The sequence below is a fragment of the Pinus tabuliformis genome, chromosome Q, assembly GCF_031772625.1.
Source record: "Pinus tabuliformis cultivar Carrire ecotype Pingquan chromosome Q, CPIR1, whole genome shotgun sequence".
NCBI lineage: Eukaryota > Viridiplantae > Streptophyta > Pinopsida > Pinales > Pinaceae > Pinus > Pinus tabuliformis.
The window spans coordinates 15,100,177-15,120,601 of record NC_142296.1 but is presented as its reverse complement, the minus strand read 5'-3'; positions in this window follow the sequence as shown (position 1 = coordinate 15,120,601).

Genomic DNA, 20,425 nt, shown 5'->3' with positions numbered 1-20,425 from the left:
TTATGGCCCCAAACCACTTTTCCCAACTCATCGACCAGATGAGAGGTACTTCTCATGTGTCCCGGACTACATAGGTAGGATGATGCAAGAACATCAGTAGGGAAATAATATATCACATCCTGCTCACAATCACTCGTACAGAAAGGGGAAACCACATCCTAGAAACACATGTCATAATCACACGTAGGGAAAGGACGAACCACATCCTACAAACACATGTCATAACCACATGTAGGGAAACGATGAACCACCTCCTACAGTCACATATCACAATCATTGTAGGGAAATGATAAACCACATCCTACACGCATGCAAAACACCGAGAGTAGGGAAAGGATGAACCACGTCCTACATGCATGCAAACCAACAATAGTAGGAAGGATCCTACACAATGGGAAAGGATGAACCACATCCAGCCAACATGTCAACCACAAATCATAGGGAATAAGCATCTTACATGTGGGGAAAGGACGAACCACGTCCCACCAATATGTCAACAAATGCCTATATGCATCTCTCACTGGGGTATCCACAAGAGAAGGTGAACCACTCATCCTACTCATATGCCATAAGAGAAGGTGAACCACTCATCCTATGCATATGCCATCAACAGTAGGGGAAGGTGAACCACTCACCCTACACATGTGTCCATAATCATAGGGGAAGGTGAACCACTCACCTTACACACATGTCAACCACCAAGGAATATCACAAGGGAAGGTGAACCGCTCACCCTGTACACAACACACAAATAGGGGAAGGTAAACCACTCACCCTATGGTCGCTCATATCTCAATAAGTACCCCAAGTCTTCCAGAGCTCAATGTACAGTCGGGACCCTCATAGTAGGGTCTATCCATGACTCCCAGCCTCTTTCTGAAGAAAGATAATCTTGATCTTACCAAGATAATAGAGATCTGCTCACTCAATCAATAATGACAAAGCTTGGTGGCTTTCTAATGTACTAAATAAAAAATAGATCTTTTCATGACTTCCACCCTATGTTTAAAGGAATATATCAACTTCCTCTTATATGAGAGGATCATTATCTGTCAGATCATATCTCCCTTTTAACATCGGAAAAGTACACTTGTTCGGAGCATATCCATCAAGATATCTGCACCCTATTATTCATCTATGCACCAAAGTTAGCCAATTATGTTGCTTCTTAAGTAACAAGGATATCATCTTTAGAGTCATCAGACATCATATTATAACATCACATCTCCCTCTAAATGTTTGAAAGGTAAGCTTACTTAAAACATAAGCATTGAGCTATATGCAACCTGCTTTTAATCCTATGGTCCATGTGCTGGAATTATCCAATCCTAATCATACAACTTATATCAAACTCAGTTATCAAGACATGCCTTTCATCAGGAATCATCGGACAAGAACAGCCATCAAAGATTTTATGGCTCCCTCTTAAGCCTTTCTTTAAGTCAGATGAGGCAACAATTTCATAAAAGGTCTGAATCGTCATAGTCCTAGTTGTCTCATCCTTCCTTGCATCAAATTACCCAATTCATGATGGGAAGAAGACTTTCTCATCAGGCATTCATATCTATAGAACCACTCTTCACAAAATCCTGATTTAATTCAATCAAGATATCAAGGTCTTTTTCTTATTGTGCTTGTATACTTCCTTCTGATTTCCATAAGGATTGATAGAGAACTGCTTAGAGTGATATGTACTCCTTCATCTAGATGATCTTCAGGATTGAAGGCTTTAGGTGAGGTGTACTTATTATCAAAGGTGCTGCAATTTCCTTTACTGACTGATCCTTGAGATGTTGAATTTGGCCTAGAATTATTGTTCTTTGATGCTTCTTGTTTCCACTTGCAGCTTCAAGATCATAGTAATTAATGATTTGCAGTCTTCACCAGGATGTCATGTCAATCATGCCCCGTGTTATAAGATTAATGTCAGGTGAATCAATGTAGGATCAGAATTTTACTAGGCCATTTCCTTTATTACAAAAATTGTCACTGTCACATTTGTTCACAGAATCATTGTCATGAAGGTCTTTGATTTACCATTGATCTTTGTCTTCAGATGATGCAAGAACCCTTAACTGTTGCCTGTTGATAATGGGAGCTGTAAAGATCCTTGCAAGATTTACTTTAGCTCAGGGCAGACCAAATAACTCTACTGCTCAGATAAGATGCTATGATGTTGACAATCTTGAGGGCCAAGGTTGAACAGAAATTAAGAACGTTTGTGATACAGTGAATAGAAGCTTGAAACTAAAGCTGAATCATAGTATATGAATGAGACCAAAACAAAACTTAACAAGTGTAGTGTCAAAAACATAGTTAAATCACAGTGAGTGGGGTTGAGCCTTCTCTTTCAATCTTGATGCATTACAAGGAATTTCGCACTGTCCTAGAGGGTCGAAAAGTTACAAAAAGAGCATAACCCTTGACTACTTCAGAGCCCAGACTTATGGAAAATATTAATACATTTACGACATATGGATTACCTCAGAACCACCTGCAAATGAGCTCAACAAAACCCTTAAAAAATAAAAATAAACCACAAGCCCATAAGCCCTTTCAAAGTTTGTCTGCCCACAAAATCTTTTAAAGTTCCTTTAGGCCATACTTGATTTCAAAGAGAACAGTGAATTCTTCTTTTGGTGCTGACTATTAATGTCAATATTGGTCGGCCTACAGAAGATATATATGCTAAGCAAAATTGAACTGATAGAAGGATCCACAAAGAACAGGGCTTGACTTCAAATGATCCTTCTTGCAACCAATCTTTTCTCTTCTTCAATTAGTTGTCATCGAAAGTTCATTAGAATGATACAAAGTACAAAATCTCATGAATCAAGCTATCCAAGATCTGAATTAGTCTCGTTCACAACTTCGTTTGGGAACAAGACTACTGCATAACACTATCATGGTCATACAAGCTGTAACATAGCCATCATCACTAGTTCAACATTGTAACTATATATATTTGACAAGTATCCAAATTGATCTACACATAATTACATAGGATAGACTAAATCCAAGTGCGGTGAGACTATATGCAACAAAGACCAAACCTAACAATGATGACACATTCAACAAAGTCTCTATGTTGCCATACCATCGTGATAACTGTGAAAATTCCTTAAACCTGGGAATTCCTACTGCAGCACTGATGATATTTTTTCTACTTGTTAGATTTACATGAACTGGTTATTTGCAGTTTCCTACAACAAACATCAAAATACATACGCTGCAGCCTACACCATTTAAATAATATGCCGAAACAAGAAACTGAACAATAGAGAAAGATACACACAAATGACACAGTTGTTTTTGGACAAATGTCTCCAGAAAAAACCTAGTGCGGGAAAACCAGTGCAGCAGATCTGAGGGTTTTATTATTATGCAGTAGTTTTCTGAATACAACTTCTGGATGCCCTTCCGACAATCCAGTTACAGAGAAATATGACTGGCAAAAGAAATTTGTGAGATTACCTCACTCTACCTGGAAAGTCCCGGCTTATCCAGGAGCTGAACCAACTTGTCCCTGGCTATTTCTGCGCTACCCCTGCGTGGGCCTTAGCCCCTGCATTAGCCTCTAAGGCATTGCATCACCCCAGCGCTAGATCGATTTTCTCTCCCAAAGCTCTGACGTCAACCCTCCCAGCTCAAAACGTCAAACCCCAACAAATTTTCGGACTTCTGCTTGGAGGATTGCGCTGCCTCTGCGTGAGCCCTTCTGGCTCAGCGTCAACCCCTCTTGGGTACTGCGCTGCCTCCTTCTGGTGTCTCTCTGCCTCTCTGTTGTGTATCCTGTCTCAGGAGAAGATTCTCCAACCAAACTATCCCTGCCCCACTACAACAGCTCACTATCGAAATTCACCGGGCAACTGCTCTGCTTCAAAAAATCGAACTTTTGAACTCTTTGTGTTTTGTTCCAAATGACCCTCAAGCCTCCTTAAATAATTTCCTTGTTGACATTCAACAGCCCGTATTAGAAGCTAATCAATGGCTAAGATCATTTATGCTTGATCCTTGTCTTCTTCTAGAAGTTACACCCACAGTTAGATTAATACCCATTAATTATTTTATTTTCCTAAGTTTAGACGTAGGGTCCCATTAAAAATAATTAATTATTTTAATAAAAATGTTTCTCGGTGGAATTTCCCAAAATGCTTTTTGAGTTCTTTGGAATATATGTGTCCAAGCCTCCCTGCAAAATTTGACACTTAGAGCACATCCGATGCTACTAGAAATCAACAATAACTACTTCACTGAGATGCCAATGTGCTGAAGTATTGTGATACAAATATCAATACTATAGTTCGAGATTATAATGATGTCATTGTCCTAAATAGAAAGCCACACCAACATATACGATGAAAAATATATATATATATATATATATATATATATATATATATATATATATAGATATTCTTAAGAAACCAGACAGTGGATATGGAGAAGCCATACATCAGATCTAAGGGATAATGTCAAGTGCAGGGATAACAAAACATAGTATCGAAATCACTACTGTAAAGTAGAGAATACCCAAAATGCATAGTAGAGAGGCATTGCAATTATAGATCCTCAGGTTAGGCAAAATAAGTAGTAGATGGCAGTAATGTCCATAGAGATTGATCTACCATCTACAATGAGAATGAGCCCAACGAATCTCTTCAAACTCAATAGAATACCCAATACGATTTTTGTTGATCCAGAAGACCAATAATACCCACTATTGACCCTGTCGCCTACAACTACCTACAAGTCAGTGAGAAAAGCCTTCAACCCCACAAGGTGTGGTTGGTGGCAGGGAACTCAGAGAAGGGGTTGTCACACTAATCCCGACTCTCTCCGTTTGAGCTATCTCCTAGGTTAGCTAAGGGGGGTAGTCCCTAATGAAAAGTTAAGTTAAAAGATGTGAGTTTCTAAGAGAGCGTTATAGTGAAAATGGCTTACGTTTAAAGATTTATGGGAAAATACGAAGTGAGCAACTTGAAATAACAATGCCAACCATTAATATGATTAAAAACCATAAAACCAGTGTCTTATAAGGAATTTTCTCAACAATTTAAAGATATATTTACTCAAAGTAAAATGCAATGCTCTCAAAAGAGAAAACAATGTAACCCTGAAATGTAAATAAGAATTGTTAGCACAAGATATGTAAGATACAAAATGCTTTTGAGATAATCAACTTTATAAATCAAAACATGTGAAACATATCTTGCCAAAACCAAAAAATTAGTAATTAACTTGGAAATGTAAAAGAAAGGAAGTGCCAAACCAAGACATCAATATGCAATTAGACTTGAAACATGAAAAGAAAACACTTGTTTGAAATGATTACAATACTTGCTTTTGGAATAGACTTTGCATATGAAAACTCAAACCATCAAGAGACAAGTAAATGTAATGGAAAGTGCTCTTGGTTAATTTTATTAATTAGCTCTACAACAAGATTACAATTTAACTCTTCAATCCTCAGACTTCACCCTCGCCCAATGATATGGATTTCACAACGAGGAGTCAATAAAGGAGTAGAAGATCCCTAAGATGTCTACTTCAACCAACTTATGTTGGAGGTAACATTTTAATGAGGCTTGAAGCCTTCCTACACTAAAATGCCTAGATGAAATGCAAATTGTGTTAATTCCCCAAATTAAAATAATGATACATGCAAATGCTTTAAAGAGATTGATTTGCAATGCTTGAAAATGAAATACTGTTCAACATAAGTTGCAATTATAACTTCAAGTGGAGGAATAGAATTAGCTTACAAGTGTTGCATGTGTTTCATCAATGAATTAAAATGATATAAGTAATTTGCTTGAAAGTAAAATTTGTTTCAAATAGACAATGACAATAAATTGCTCTAATATTCAAGATAACAATGTAGCATAAAATTGAAGCATGTATTCAAGTGCTCATGAAACAATTTACGAAGGTAAATGGAAACGAATCAAAGTTTGTTTAGAATATAAAATGCTTGCATGTAAAAGATGAATTGCCCAAAGTGTACGCTTGTAGCTTCAAGCAACAATGAGATAGAGAATGCAAAGTTCAAATGAAATTGTAACAAAATTTAACTTAATGAAATGTGATAGTGAGGTTGTGTTAATACCCAATTAAAGCATGCATGTAAGTGAATGAAGTATGAAAGCTTAAACCATGCAAATGTCAATCCACCCAAAAGAAGCCTCCCTCTAAATAGGGAGATAGGATACCATGGGAGAAATCCCAAGCTCCCACAAGAAAATTAGATATTTTATTAATATTACAAAGAGAAGAGGGTCCTTGAAAGTCCTCAACTAAACTTCAAGGAGAGTCCTCACAATAATTGCTTAAAACTTGGACACTAAACCACCTTTCTTGAGAAAGTAGTGACAAGATCTCACAAAACGTATGCAAGTGAAACAAGGTGTGAGTTTGCTCCAAATGCCTACGGCTTAAAGAGGAAAATGTGCAGCCCTCTAGTGAACTCGACTTGGCCAAAATAAACCTCAAAAGGGCTCACAACATCTTTGGAAATCGAACCTCCAACACTTGCCAAAGATCCTGCAAACACTTGTTAGATGTTGTGGGAAGTTGCTCTTCAAAATCTGCCACACAAGAGTTAGCAAACAATCCAAACAATGACTGCAAAATAAGTGAAGTATTAATGGAAAATCAGCAAGATAAAATGTATTTGTACAATTATAATTTACAAAACGCTAAGCTAAAGAGTGAGAGTAAACTCTCATCTTTGCTGAGCCATCTTCAAGCTCTTAAATAGCAAATGAAAGAAATGAAGTACAATGTTTTTTAAAGAGATTTAAATTTAGAAGTTCTCGGCTTGTGTACAAGCTATGTGCCGAAGTCCCTGCAAAATCACTTTGTAAGATAGGACTATGAAGGTTCAAAGAACAAATGAGAGCTCCTTTAAAAATGTATCAAGAGTGGGTTGGTCTCTCCAAAGACTTCCCCTCACGCTTGATTCTGTAATCCCAACAAGATGTTCCCTCTACGAAACTTCAATCAAGAATTAGTTCCATATAGATTTAGCAATAAACAATGATAAGAAACTCTAGAGATTTATTTAAAACCAACTAAAACATTCTATACCTAGAGCATACTTCTAAATCAAATGTCAATGCAAGATAGCTCTACGTTAACAAGTATACAAGAGCATACGGAAGAAAATTAGATCAAAGCATGAGTAAAAGGAATTATACCAATGCTCAACAATTCATCACACTCTAAAAAGAGGAACACCTCATGAATGAAACCCCAAAGTCTTTATTGATATTTCTGAAAGTGTACAAGGCAACAGCGCTTCCGCAAACACAATAGCTAGTAACAATATGATACAATGTGAGAGCCCATGGCTCTATTATATAGAGAGTTGGGAGCAAATCGCAATGAAGAATGACAATGACAAATGGCATTGGAGCCAATCCCAATGTAGAAGTGATTAAACAAGTGGCATGAGGTGACAATCCCAAAGAGAAATTCGAATTTGTTGAATGGAGCTCCAATGCCAAGTGTAAAAAACGAATTCTGGCAAGTGGACATCATTTTCTTCTTCTCTTATGTGCCAATTCGAATTTTATGGTGGAATAGCAAGTGTATATGGGTGGTAACCCATGTGGGGACAATTTCCCACAAAACTCTCCACCAAATATTCTTCCAAATCCTCCCAAATGTGCATTAACTTCACATATTCGAATTTCCAAGCAGTTTTTTCATTTAATGCCAGAAATTCGATTTTATTTGAGCCCATGTCCTTACCATGATTTTAAGAGTCCACATCACCTTGGGACTTCACTTTAACTCCCCCATAATTTTCCACCTCATTTCCACAACATTTAGCATGTGTAGATATTTATTTTTCTTCATTTATTTAATTTCTGAATTATTAATTGCCAGATTTCCCACTAAACTTAAGAAAAATGGGTTTTGAAGGTCCAACACACATTATTAACCCCTCAAAGTGTGTTATATTAGAAAGTTGAGGGTGAGAGGTGTAATTTTGATTACTCATACCCCATACAACTTCTCTAGACTACACTTATTACAATTTAAATACAATTTTATTTGCAATTTTTAACCTGCGAGAAATCTAAAAAATTAAAAAATGACTACCTAGACCTAACCAAATTCCACAAAAAATTTTGTGTGATCTAGTATGGTAATATACATCGACTCTAGACACTAAGATATGTCAGGAACTCAACCTTCAAACCGTCACCCCGGCTTTGGGGTAAAACGTGAGTGAAAAAACCCAGAAAATTATCTGCCTATGAAAAATAAGGGATACTCATTTGCTGATCGAGTCCCAACATCCTAGGTTTGTTACAGACTCAAGACTCATCATTACTAGTATCACTTATTACAATTCCCCCTAAAGTGTGGAATCTGGCTACAAGAAAGATGATGAGAAGATAAAAGTAGAGTTAAAAAACTCTGTTCACTGACGATATCTGATGGTACAAGTGTCCTCTGGATCACCCTTGGGCATGGAGTCTTCATGTAATTATCAGGTGCCACTCCAATGGTTAACACCCACAAAAAGTCGTTTCTCATTCAAAAATTGAACACATAGTGAGGGGAATTAGAAAGTTGGAACTTGATTGTTTTATAGTCCACTGGAAGTAACGTCTAAAGTCTGGTTATGAAATATAAAGCCCAGAAATTGATATACAAACACAACACTTCATAACGGTGCTTGTATCACCAGCAAACCACATAAAATTTGTTCCTGAGATAGCACACAGTCCCAACAGAGAAGCTACAGCAACATTGGAGTGTACAGGAATGATCTTCATCCATCTTAGTATGACTTCCAGAACTTGTGGTCATGTACAGGAATAGAACACGACCTCTAGGGAATTAGTTTCATGCCCAACATATGTAATACGTTCTGCCTGTAGCAATGCTTCACCCCCACAATCCACACGCACAAGCCATCAACTGATACGCAACTCATGAAGAAAGGAAAACTCGCTATGCTCATAGCCTTGACTGGGTATTCGAGCTGCCCCTCCAAAGAGTAAATTGAACCACAGGCACCTTCAATTAGCCTCATTCAAAGATACAAACTCAGCATCATAAGAGCAGTCATCTTGTTCCTGGCCTCAGAAGATAACTTCATAAGATGATTGCTTTCTTCCACTTTCTTGCTTGGGCTTGTCCTCACCTGAGCTCTGATACCATGTTAATTTTGATTTAACATGTTCGTAATATTCCTAATTAGCTATGGCTAATTGGAATATTCGATTTTGTTCAATTTTTGCCTTCTATAGTTACTTGTAAATAAAAAGTGAGGGAGGGGGACATAACTCACTTTAGAATAAAAAGTCACTTCCTAGGTAGCACAACGTTGTGATTTAAAGGGGAGCCAAGGGGGCCAAAGTGGGACGCAGAAATGGAGCCCACGCAGACACATGGAGAGACTACATAGGAGGGAAGAACACATGGCAAGAGGAGAAGCACGCAGGACGAGGTGAGCCTAGGGATTGTGAGAGGCAAAGGCTATAAAATAGAGAGGAGCCCCCTCATTTTGGATCATTCAATTATGTGCATTTTGAGCTAGTCATTTCGACTTCTGAGCACACTGGCTGTTTAGCTGGTCTGCAGCACTATTTAGTGCATTGAGTGTCTCCGTTCGGAAATCTCACCCTTAGCCCTGGGGGACTTCGAGTGCCTACTCAGGCAAGGTATTTTCATCTGTATTTTAGCAGTAGTTTTATCAACATTTCAGCAGCAGTTTCATCAGCATTTTGGAGGACTGCGCAGCACTTGGAGAGGGATGCAGTTCTTTTTGGTTATAGCACTGCATTGGGGTTTTGCAGGTGGAGTTATGCTGGGAGATTGAGCAGCGGTCCAGCTCTTGTCTCATTGGAGGATTTTTGGCAGGGTTTCAGGGAGTGTTTTAGGCAGAGTTTAGAGGGGTTTTCTTCAGTGGCAGCACAGGGCATTGAGGAACTGTGCAGAACCCCAAGAGGGTGTCTTTCAGGGGTCGGCCATTCCAGGAAAGCTTTCTGGGTTTTCTAGGTTTCTTGAGTAGAGCCCAAATCCAGAGTTTCAGCTTTTTCCGAGGAGGGGAGCAGCCCCAAATCATCATTTTTTTCTAGCAGCACAACAACAGCATCCACACAAAGAGGCCATTCTTGTCATTCTGAGAGTATTTCTTCACTTGCCTTGTGCAAGTCGAGGTGCCATCTGTCTAATCACCTCTTGTACTCATTTTATTGCTCAGTATAATAAAATGGCTTAGCATTTCTCGCTGCATTTCTTGTGTATCTGCTTATATTTCCGGTTTACATTATTATATGTTGTTCCACTGTTATTTTATCACTTCTGGGTTATTATATCATTTGCACATATTTGGTTGGAGTTTTTACTGGGGTTTGAGGAATATTCTGGGTTAGGGATATTACAGTGGTATCAGAGCATAGATCTGGCTCAGCCTGTGGAGCTAGCAATCTATAACACCAGGGGAAAAACCCTACATTTGTTACAGAAGTAGGAGGTACAGAGACACTGGACATAGGTTAGAGAATACCTACGGGGAGGGAGACTGTGTCCCTATGGTGGACGCAGAACAGGTGGAGCCTGTGGTAGACGCAGAACAAAGAGAGCCAGTAGTGGACACAGAACAGATGGCCGACGAGGATGGGAAGAGATTTGCGGATATGCTCCTCAAATTAGTGAAGGATCTGTCGAGACAGATTGAGCTGATGGGGCAGAGATTCACGGTAGTAGAGGCCAGACAGCGTGAGAGCCCACGAGTTTTTCATATTGGTGAGGGATCAAGTGCATCCCATCACTTGCCAGAGCAGCATGATACTGTGCAACAGGTGGCCTCACATGCCCCTACACACTCTACCATGCCCACTTTCTTAGGAGCAAACACGGGGGCCGTAGCCCAGCAAGAGGTAGAGCCCAGACATATGGGCGATTATTTTGCAGAGTACCAAGCCTATAGGAAGGAGTTCAGGAGAAGCCCTCTCATTTAGAAATTTTGTTTAGCTCCAACGGGATAGCAAACCCTGCGACCATCATAGAGGGTACCGGCATTACCATGATGGCGACACCCACCGTGCAGCGAGTAGATTCCACTTGCCTACGTTTGATGGCTCATCAAACAGTTCGGCAAAGTCTTGGGTGGAGAAGCTGGATATTTATTTCCAGCTTAACCAAATATCGGAGGCAAAGGCCATCAAGGTGGCAACATTGCATTTGGATGGCGAGGCCCAGGATTGGTGGTTTCATGGGATGGTTACACTGGGGCACTCCACAGTGACGACGTATGCCGAGTTTACCAGGAGACTGATGGAGCGATTTGATCGGAGGGATCCAGAGCAGCATTTCGTTGCGCTGACGAGGCTCAAACAGACAGGGAGCCCAGAGACCTACATTGTAGATTTCTTGAGGGTCTCCGTGATGGTGCCAGACCTATCCACGGCACGGAGGATCTATATGTATGTTGAGGGGTTAGCAGAGCCACTTCGGGGTCTAGTCAGATCCGCTAGACCGACCACCCTCTAGGATGCTATCAGCAGGACCCGGGACCTACAGGATGTCTTACCCAGGACCCAGACACCTTACCCCCAGAGACAGACTTTCCAGTCTAAGGGGAAGGATGTGAGGATTCCACCTCCAAAGGGGAATCCAGGACGAGTGCAGATTGACGATGATGTCAAGAGGGAGTTGAAGAAGAAGCGGTTGTGCTTCACATGTCAGGAGCCATGGGCACCAAGGCAGAGATGTGCTACTGGCAAGGCACATTTCATTGAGGTCTTCTCCTAGAGCAGTGGAGAAGAGGATGACAAGGAGGATGTGGAGGCAAGAGATAGCCATGCCATACAGGGACCTTTACCACCACCACCACCACCAGTAGGTGGTGCATCTTTTGCACCCACCGAAGGGGCCCTTGCAGCGTTGCGAGGAGTTCCCAAGTATCTGATGCTACACGAACGAGGGACAGTACGTGGCCAACGCGTATCAGTTTTGGTTGACAGTGGGGCAACCCACAACTTCATCGATGCACAGATGGTTGAGCGGAGAGGTATTCAGACAGAGATCTTTGATGGGTTTTCAGTATTGATCCCAGGAGATCAGACCATGTCGTGTGCTCGTTATGTCCCAGAGCTTTCAGTGACGATGGGCACCTACACATTGACTGACCACTTTTTCGTGGTCGATATTCCGGACACCAACATGATACTAGGTGTTCAGTGGCTTATCACTCTAGGGAAGGTCACGACAGATTGGAAGACCCTAGAGATGGAGTGGGATGATGAGAACACAGAGAGGCATGAGAAGATACAGGAACAGCACACATATCCGCCTCAGACTGTTTCGGCTCATCGAATGGAGGCAGTCTTCTGGAAGGGAGACATAGAGTGGGCAGTGGAACTGCGTGCATCAGAGGCAGAGACTACAAGGCGGACGGTACATCCAGAGATACAATCCATCCTTGATCGATATGCCATAGTGTTTGGAGAGATTCCACCAGGATAGCCACCGGATCGGGGGTTTGAGCACACTATCGAGCTTGAACAGGGCATCTAGGCAGTGATCACCACCCCCTATAGGCATCCCAAGGCCTATCGGGACGAGATAGAGCGGGCCATTCAGGAGTCGCTGGCCCTTGGGCACATCTGACTGAACACGAGTCCTTTTGCTTCTTCTGTGGTGTTGGTGAAGAAGAAGTACGGTACATTGAGGATGTGCATTGACTACAGGGCCCTGAAGAAGAGGACACTGAAGAATAGGTACCCCATACCCAGGATCAATGAGTTGATGGATGAGTTGAGAGGAGCACGGTTCTTCTCAAAGATTGATTTGAGATCAGGGTACCATCAGATTCGCATGAGGGAGTCAGACATTCCCAAGACCGCCTTCAAATGTCATTATGGGCACTTTGAGTTTTTGGTGATGCCCTTCGGGCTAACCAACGCCCCAGCTACATTCCAGTCTTGCATGAATCACATCTTTCGTAGTCACTTGACGAAGTTTGTGTTGGTGTTCTTTGATGATATACTCATTTACAGTAGGACGTGGGAGGAGCATCTCCAGCATATTGAGACAGTATTACGCATCTTGGAGGAGAAGCAGTTCTATGCCAAGCTCTCCAAATGTGAGTTGACGGAGATGTTATACTTGGGACACATCATTGGAGTGGACGGAGTGAGGGTCCACGAGGAGAAGATTAGGGCCATCAGAGATTGGCCGGAGCCAAGAAACGTGATGAAACTTCGAGGATTCATTGGCATTTGTACTTACTACCGGAAGTTCGTGAAAGGTTTCTCACAGCTTGTTGCACCCCTGACAGATTTGACGAGGAAGGGGGCATTCATTTGGTCGGATACAGCGCAGCGAGCCTTTGACAGGCTCAAGGAGGTTATGAGCAACTACCCAGTGCTTGCATTGCCAGATTTTACGCAGCCATTTGTTTTGGAGTGTGATGTGTCGGGAGAGGGGATCGGCACAGTATTGATGCAGGGAAGTCACCCTATAGCCTTTGAGATCCGGAAGCTCCTTCCGCACGAGAGGTTGTATTCTATATACGACAAGGAGATGTTGGCCATGATGCATGCATTGGCTAAGTACCGGCAGTATTTGGTGGGAAACAGTTTCAGGGTGAGGACTGATCACAACAGCCTCAAGTTCTTTTTGGAGCAGAAGCAGTTGCAGGAGAGACAGCAAAAGTGGATCAGTAAGATCCAAGCATATGACTTTGACATTAAGTATGTCAAGGGTAAGAACAACGTGGTAGCAGTTGCCCTTTCACGTAGACCAGCGACATTGTCTCTTATGAGCTTGGATACAGACTGGAGGACTCGACTCTTAGTAGAGTACTCCAAAGATAGGTTTGCATGTGAGATTCTAGACGGACAGGTGGTAGATGACAGGTTCAGGGTGATCGATGAGATCATCTATTACAGGGATCGGATCCTCTTGACTGAGGGGTCTCAGCTCAAGAAGAAGATACTCCAGGCATCACGTGATTCACCATTGGCAGGCCATCAGGGGTTTACCAAAACCTACAGGGCCATTAGAGAGAGGTTCTCCTGGAAGGGCCTCAAGGAGGACGTACTTTGGCATATCAGGGAGTGCGATGTTTGCCAGCGGAACAAGGGAGAGATGAGCCATCCCGCGGGTTTATTGCAACCGCTACCCATTCCGGAGGGGAAATGGGAGAGCATTTTGATGGACTTCATCACAGGATTGCCCACGGTACAGGGCAAGGATTGTATCTTTGTCGTCGTTGACCGACTGACAAAGTACGCGCATTTCTTTGCCATATCTGCACACTACACAACAGCACAGGTGGCCGAGCTATTCTTCAGGGAGATCTTCAAGCTACATGGTCTTCCTAAGACCATCATCAGTGATAGGGATAGTCGTTTTATGGGCGGGTTTTGGCAGGAGCTTTTCCGATTAGTGGGGACGGAGTTGACACCGAGTACCAGTTATCACCCATAAACGGATGGGCAGACAGAGATAGTTAACAAGTGGCTAGAGGGCTACTTGCGTAACTATGTCAGTGGGCAACAGCGAGCATGGTTGAGGTGGCTAAATCTAGGGGAGTACTGCTACAATACTTCACATCACATGTCCATTGATATGTCACTATTCTATGCCTTATATGGGTATCATCCTTTATCTTTTGCTGACATGATGTTTGGTGATAGCAAGGCTCCCAGAGCCAAGATTTGGATCCAAGAGAGTCAGAATATTCTCCGAGCTCTCAAGGATAACATGGTTACAGCACAGAATCAGCAGAAGCTGTATGCCGATAGGGGTCTAGTGGAGAGACAGTTCGAGGTAGGGGACATGGTCTACCTACGATTATAGCCATACCGACAATCGTCACTAAAGCAAAAGGGGGCTCAGAAGCTCAAGCCCCGCTTTTATGGGCCGTACAGGGTGATACGCAGGGTTGGACAGGTTGCATATGAGCTGGAGCTGCCCCAAGGCAACAAGATTCATAACGTTTTTCATGTATCATGCCTGAAAAAGGCATTGGGGCAGCAAGTGACAGTGACAGATGAGCTACCACCCATGGATGATGAGGGGCATTTGGTATTGCAGCCGGAGGCCATCATTGATACCAGGGAGAGGCAACTGCGGAGCAGGACGGCCCGAGAATTCTTGGTGAGGTGGAAGAATTTGTCGGATGAGGATGCCACTTGGCAGAGTGAGAGGATCTTGCAGCATCCATCACTTCAGTTGCTTGAGGACAAGCAACATTTTGCCGAGGGAGATTGTAATATTCCTAATTAGCTATGGCTAATTGGAATATTCAATTTTGTTCAATTTTTGCCTTCTATAGTTATTTGTAAATAAAAAGTGAGGAAGGGGGACATAACTCACTTTAAAATAAAAAGTCACTTCCTAGGTAACACAGCGTTGTGACTTAAAGGGGAGCCAAGGGGGCCAAAGGGGGATGCAGAAATGGAGCCCATGCAGACACATGGAGAGACTGCGCAGGAGGGAAGAACACGTGGCAAGAGGAGAAGCATGCAAGAGGAGGTGAGCCTAGGGATTGTGAGAGGTAGAGGCTATAAAATAGAGAGGAGCCCCCTCATTTTGGATCATTCAATTATGTGCATTTTGAGCTAGTCATTTTGACTTCTGAGCACGCTGGCTGTTTAACTGGTCTGCAGCACTGTTTAGTGCATTGAGTGTCTCCGTTCGGAGATCTCACCCTTAGCCCCGGGGGACTTCGTGTCCCTGCTCGGGCAAGGTATTTCCATCAATATTTCAGCAGTAGTTTTATCATCATTTCAACAGCAGTTTCATCAACATTTTGGAGGACTGCGCAGCACTTGGAGAGGGACACAGTTCTTTTTGGTTATAGTGCTGGATTGGGGTTTTGCAAGTGGAGTTATGCTAGGAGATTGAGCAGGGGTCCAGCTCTTGTCTCATTGGAGGATTTTTGGCAGGGTTTTAGGCAGTGTTTCAAGCAGAGTTTAGAGGGGTTTTCTTCAGTGGCAGCGCAGGGCATTGAGGAACTGCACAGAACCCCAAGAGGGTGTTTTTTGGGGGTCGGCCATTCTAGGAAAGCTTTCTGGGTTTTTCTGGGTTTCTTGAGTAGAGCCCGAATCCAAAGTTTCAGCTTTTTCCGAGGAGGGGAGCAACCCCAAATCATCATTTGTTTTCTAGCAACAGCAGCAGCACAGTAGCAGCATGCACGCAGGGAGGCCATTCTTGTCATTCTGAGAGTATTTCTTCACTTGCCTTGTGCAAGTCGAGGTGCCATCTGTCTAATCACCTCTTGTACTCATTTTATTGCTCAGTATAATAAAATGGCTTAGCATTTCTCGCTGCATTTCTTGTGTATCTGCTTATATTTCCAGTTTACATTATTATATGCTGTTCCACTGTTATTTTATCACTTCTGGGTTATTATATCATTTGCACATATTTGGTTGGAGTTTTTGCTGGGGTTTGAGGAATATTCTGGGTTAGGGATATTACATAAGAGCAGTCATCTTGTTCCTGGCCTCAGAAGATAACTTCATAAGATGATTGCTTTCTTCCACTTTCTTGCTTGGGCTTGTCCTCACTTGAGCTCTGATACCATGTTAATTTTGAATTAACATATCCTTTGCTTAGGTTAATTACTTCATTAGCCCATTATCAATTCCATTTAACCATAAGAAATTACTTTAACCATTTCCATATGACAGTAACTTTATGAAAGAACATTAAATGAATATGCAGAAGACAGTCCAAGACAAGAGAACACATTGGTATGGCGCAAGCCAGGGAGAAACCCCAAGATGGGGAAAACCCTTGATCAATTCTTCTTATTATTATAATCAACTGTTCAGTAGAGAAAGAGAAAGAGTACAATGGAGATCTAGAACCTTGAGCATCAACTGTTAAAATTTGGATACCAGAGGACAAGTGGTTCCCTAAGGCTTTGATCTTTGGCCTAGGGAAAAGTGTCCAAATTTATTTTTTACTTTTCTCCTAAAGTACTTTATAAGTGGTAAAGTCAATTTAATTTAAAAGTGACTTTATAAGTGGTAAAGTTACATTCTAATTTTAAAATGATTTTATAAGTGGTAAAGTTACAATCTAATTTAAAGGTGACTTTATTAAAGTGAATGAAGAATTAGAAAGTGAAAAAGTGACTATGGAAATAAAAGGCTAAGTGGATCTTTATTTAAGTGGGTGAGTTAAAAAATAGAAAGTGAGAATTAAATGCATATTTATTCTCATCCTTAGATCTAAATGAATCTCAGCCATTAGATCTTAGGGTAACCCAAAAGGTCATTTAGAGAATAAAAGGAGAAGAGAAGAGGAAAAGATCAATTCATTCTTTCATGAGCATTTGAGAGAAAGAGAAGAGAGAGCAAGGAGAGAATTTCTGAGCAGTGAGGAAGTGAAGGAGAGCAGCAAGAAAACATTTCAGCAAATCTGGGCAGCAGCATTTATTGGCACGCATCCCAAGGAAAAACCGTACAGTAGGAGAAAGGCACAGAAATCGAGGAAGAGGGACAACAAGTTTTGGGCACATTTTTCGAGGCTGGCTGTACAGCGTTTAATGTTGTTTTATTGCTGTAAAAATTTATGTTTTGGCTATTTGCTAATTGGCAAGATTTTTCGAGGTGGAGTTCAAGCACGGATATCGAGATAAGTTGTAATTTGTGGTTGCTAGAATTTTCATTGTGTATTTTAGTTTCTCTGTAAAATCATTTTCAAAAATAAAGAAGAGGTCTCAAACTAATTTCCCCAAGAGTTGTACAGGGTTTTTCCAGGGTCACATTGACCAAAAATCACTTTGTTATTTTCTGTGTGTGGCTATCATAATTTTGGTGTGTTTTATTTCTACAATTTCAGCAGTTGTGAAATCTCTAAATTTGTGTTTTCAGAAAAATATTATCATTTCCAGATTTTAGAATTTTTATCATGCTTGGATTTAAACTAAATGCATGGAGTGACAAGGAAAACTGATAACCGGAGTGGGGGTTGAAATTTCTTCATGGTATCAGAGCTTGGTTGGCTGAAAAGTGCAGTTTGGGACAGCAAAATGAAAATTACAGCAAGCTGATTTTTACACAGAGAACAGAAACCTTTACCACATATTTGAAAATTTCAATTTGGTAGGACAGTGAAACATGTCTTTGGGTTTGAGAGTTGAAGACAGGTTGGATGGGCAGAATAACTACAGTGCATGGAAGCAGAGAATCCAGAGCATCTTTGAGGAAGCAGAAGTCTGGGGCATTATGGTAAATACTAAATACCACACAGAACCCAGTAGTAGTACCTGCTGACCCTGTACAGTTGGCAAAGTTTAACAAAAAGAATGCTAAGGCAAAAATATTAATTCTAGAAGGAATCAAAGACCATGTCATCCCTCATGTGAGAGGAAAAACTTATGCACATGAGATGTGAACAGCCTTGACCAGTCTTTACCAGAGCTCGAATGAAAATAGAAAAATGGTCCTAAAGGAGAAACTGAAGGCCATTAAAATGGCTAATAAGACTGACAGTGCTACAACATACCTCACAAAGATCACTTCAGTGAGAGATGAGTTGGCAGCCGTAGGTGAGATCATTGCACCCACTAAGTTGGTGAGAATTTCTCTAAATGGTCTTCCCAAGACTTGGGAGAATTTTGTGGATGGCATTGTTGCATGGGAAAACCTTCCCGATTGAGAGAGGTTGTGGGATGATTGCATTCAGAATGAGATCAAAAAGAACCATCTTGGGGCAGCCAAACAGATGGAGGAGGATAACAATGTGGCATTGTTAGCAAGAGGCAAGAAGGGCAGAGCAAAGAAACAAGCTTCCAACAATGGAGGCAAAAGCAAAGGTAAAGGCAAGCAGCAGAACAAGGAGAAGGACTATTCCAAAGTCAAATGTTGGAATTGTCAAAAGTTGGGACACTATGTTGTTGTGTGTTCGGAGAAGAACAAGAAAGGGAAAGACAAACCCATGGCAGCTTCTGCAAAGATAGAGAGCTTCTCAGATAGATTTGATCGAAAGTTTGGGTTCATAGCTTGTGAGGCCACTAGTGCAGGATCACTTGCCATACAGGTTCAGAGGCAGTGTGCATTCCCTGCTACTAGCAGAGCATCTTCTAGCATTTGGTATGTTGACAGTGGCGCTTCCCGCCACATGACAAGAGTCAGAGAGTACTTCTCAGAGCTTTCAGAGGGTGATACTGATATGGAGGTAGTACTTGGTGATGACAGCATTGTTAGAGCAGTCGATGTGGGGACATTGACATTTGATAGGGGACCCAAACCTCCCTTGAAAGTGTAAGATGTTCTATATGTGCCTAAAATGAAGAAGAACTTGATATCCGTCTCAGCACTTGAGGATAGAGGGTATGATGTATTGTTCAGGAGAGAGCAGGTGCTTATATATCCTAGGGGAACTCCAGCTTCTTCAGCTAGAGAGATTGGTGTGCGCCATGCCAAGGTTTACAAGGTCTCATTCCAACCCTTGATGGAATTGAGTAGCAGCACCCAAGACAAGACCGACAACAGATCTAGCAGTTCAGAGTTGTGTGAGATTTGGCACCGCAAGATGGGACACATGTATCATGGGGCCTTGAATACATTGCGGGAGATCACCACTGGTGTACCAGATTTCAGTTCTGATCACCTTGATGTATGCATAGGATGTGCTATGGGGAAGTTTTCCAGATCCCCTTTCCCCAGCAGTGACAACAGAGCGATCGGGATCCTTGACTTGATACATACCGATGTGAGTGGTCGGATGTCTCATGTATCATTGAGTGGCTATGAGTACTATGTTTTATTCATTGTGACCACTCCAGGAAGACCTGGATTTATTTCTTAAAGACCAAAAGTGAGGTCTTCAAGTGGTTTCAAGAGTTCAAAGCTCTTGTGCAGACCTAGACAGGTAGGAAGATCAAGGTTCTCAAGTCGGACAATGGAGGGGAGTATACCCTTGGTGAGTTTGTTGATTTTTGTGCTGAGGCAAGTGTTGACCATTGGAGTGGCACCTGATGATTATATGAAGACTCCATGCCCAAGGATGATCCAGAGGACACTTGTACCATCAGATATCGTCAGTCAACAAAGTTTTTAAACTCTACTTCTATCTTCTCGACATCTTTCTTGTACCCAGATTCCACACCCTACGGGGAATTGTAATAAGTGATACTAGTAATGATGAGTTTTGAGTCTATAACAGGCAATGTTCCACCAAGACTCCGGTGCGGGGAGACGCACAGGGGGGACGTGTGGGAGTACCCTCAAATTTTAGGGAAATTTCGGGGGTGCGGGGAGTCGTCGAGGTATATATATATATATATATATTATATAATATATATATATATATATATATATATATATATATATATATATATATAATTCTGAATTCAAGTTCATATTCATTGTTCACTGTTCAATAATGAAAGCATAAAAATATTAAATAGACAATTGAAATTTGAATCATTGAT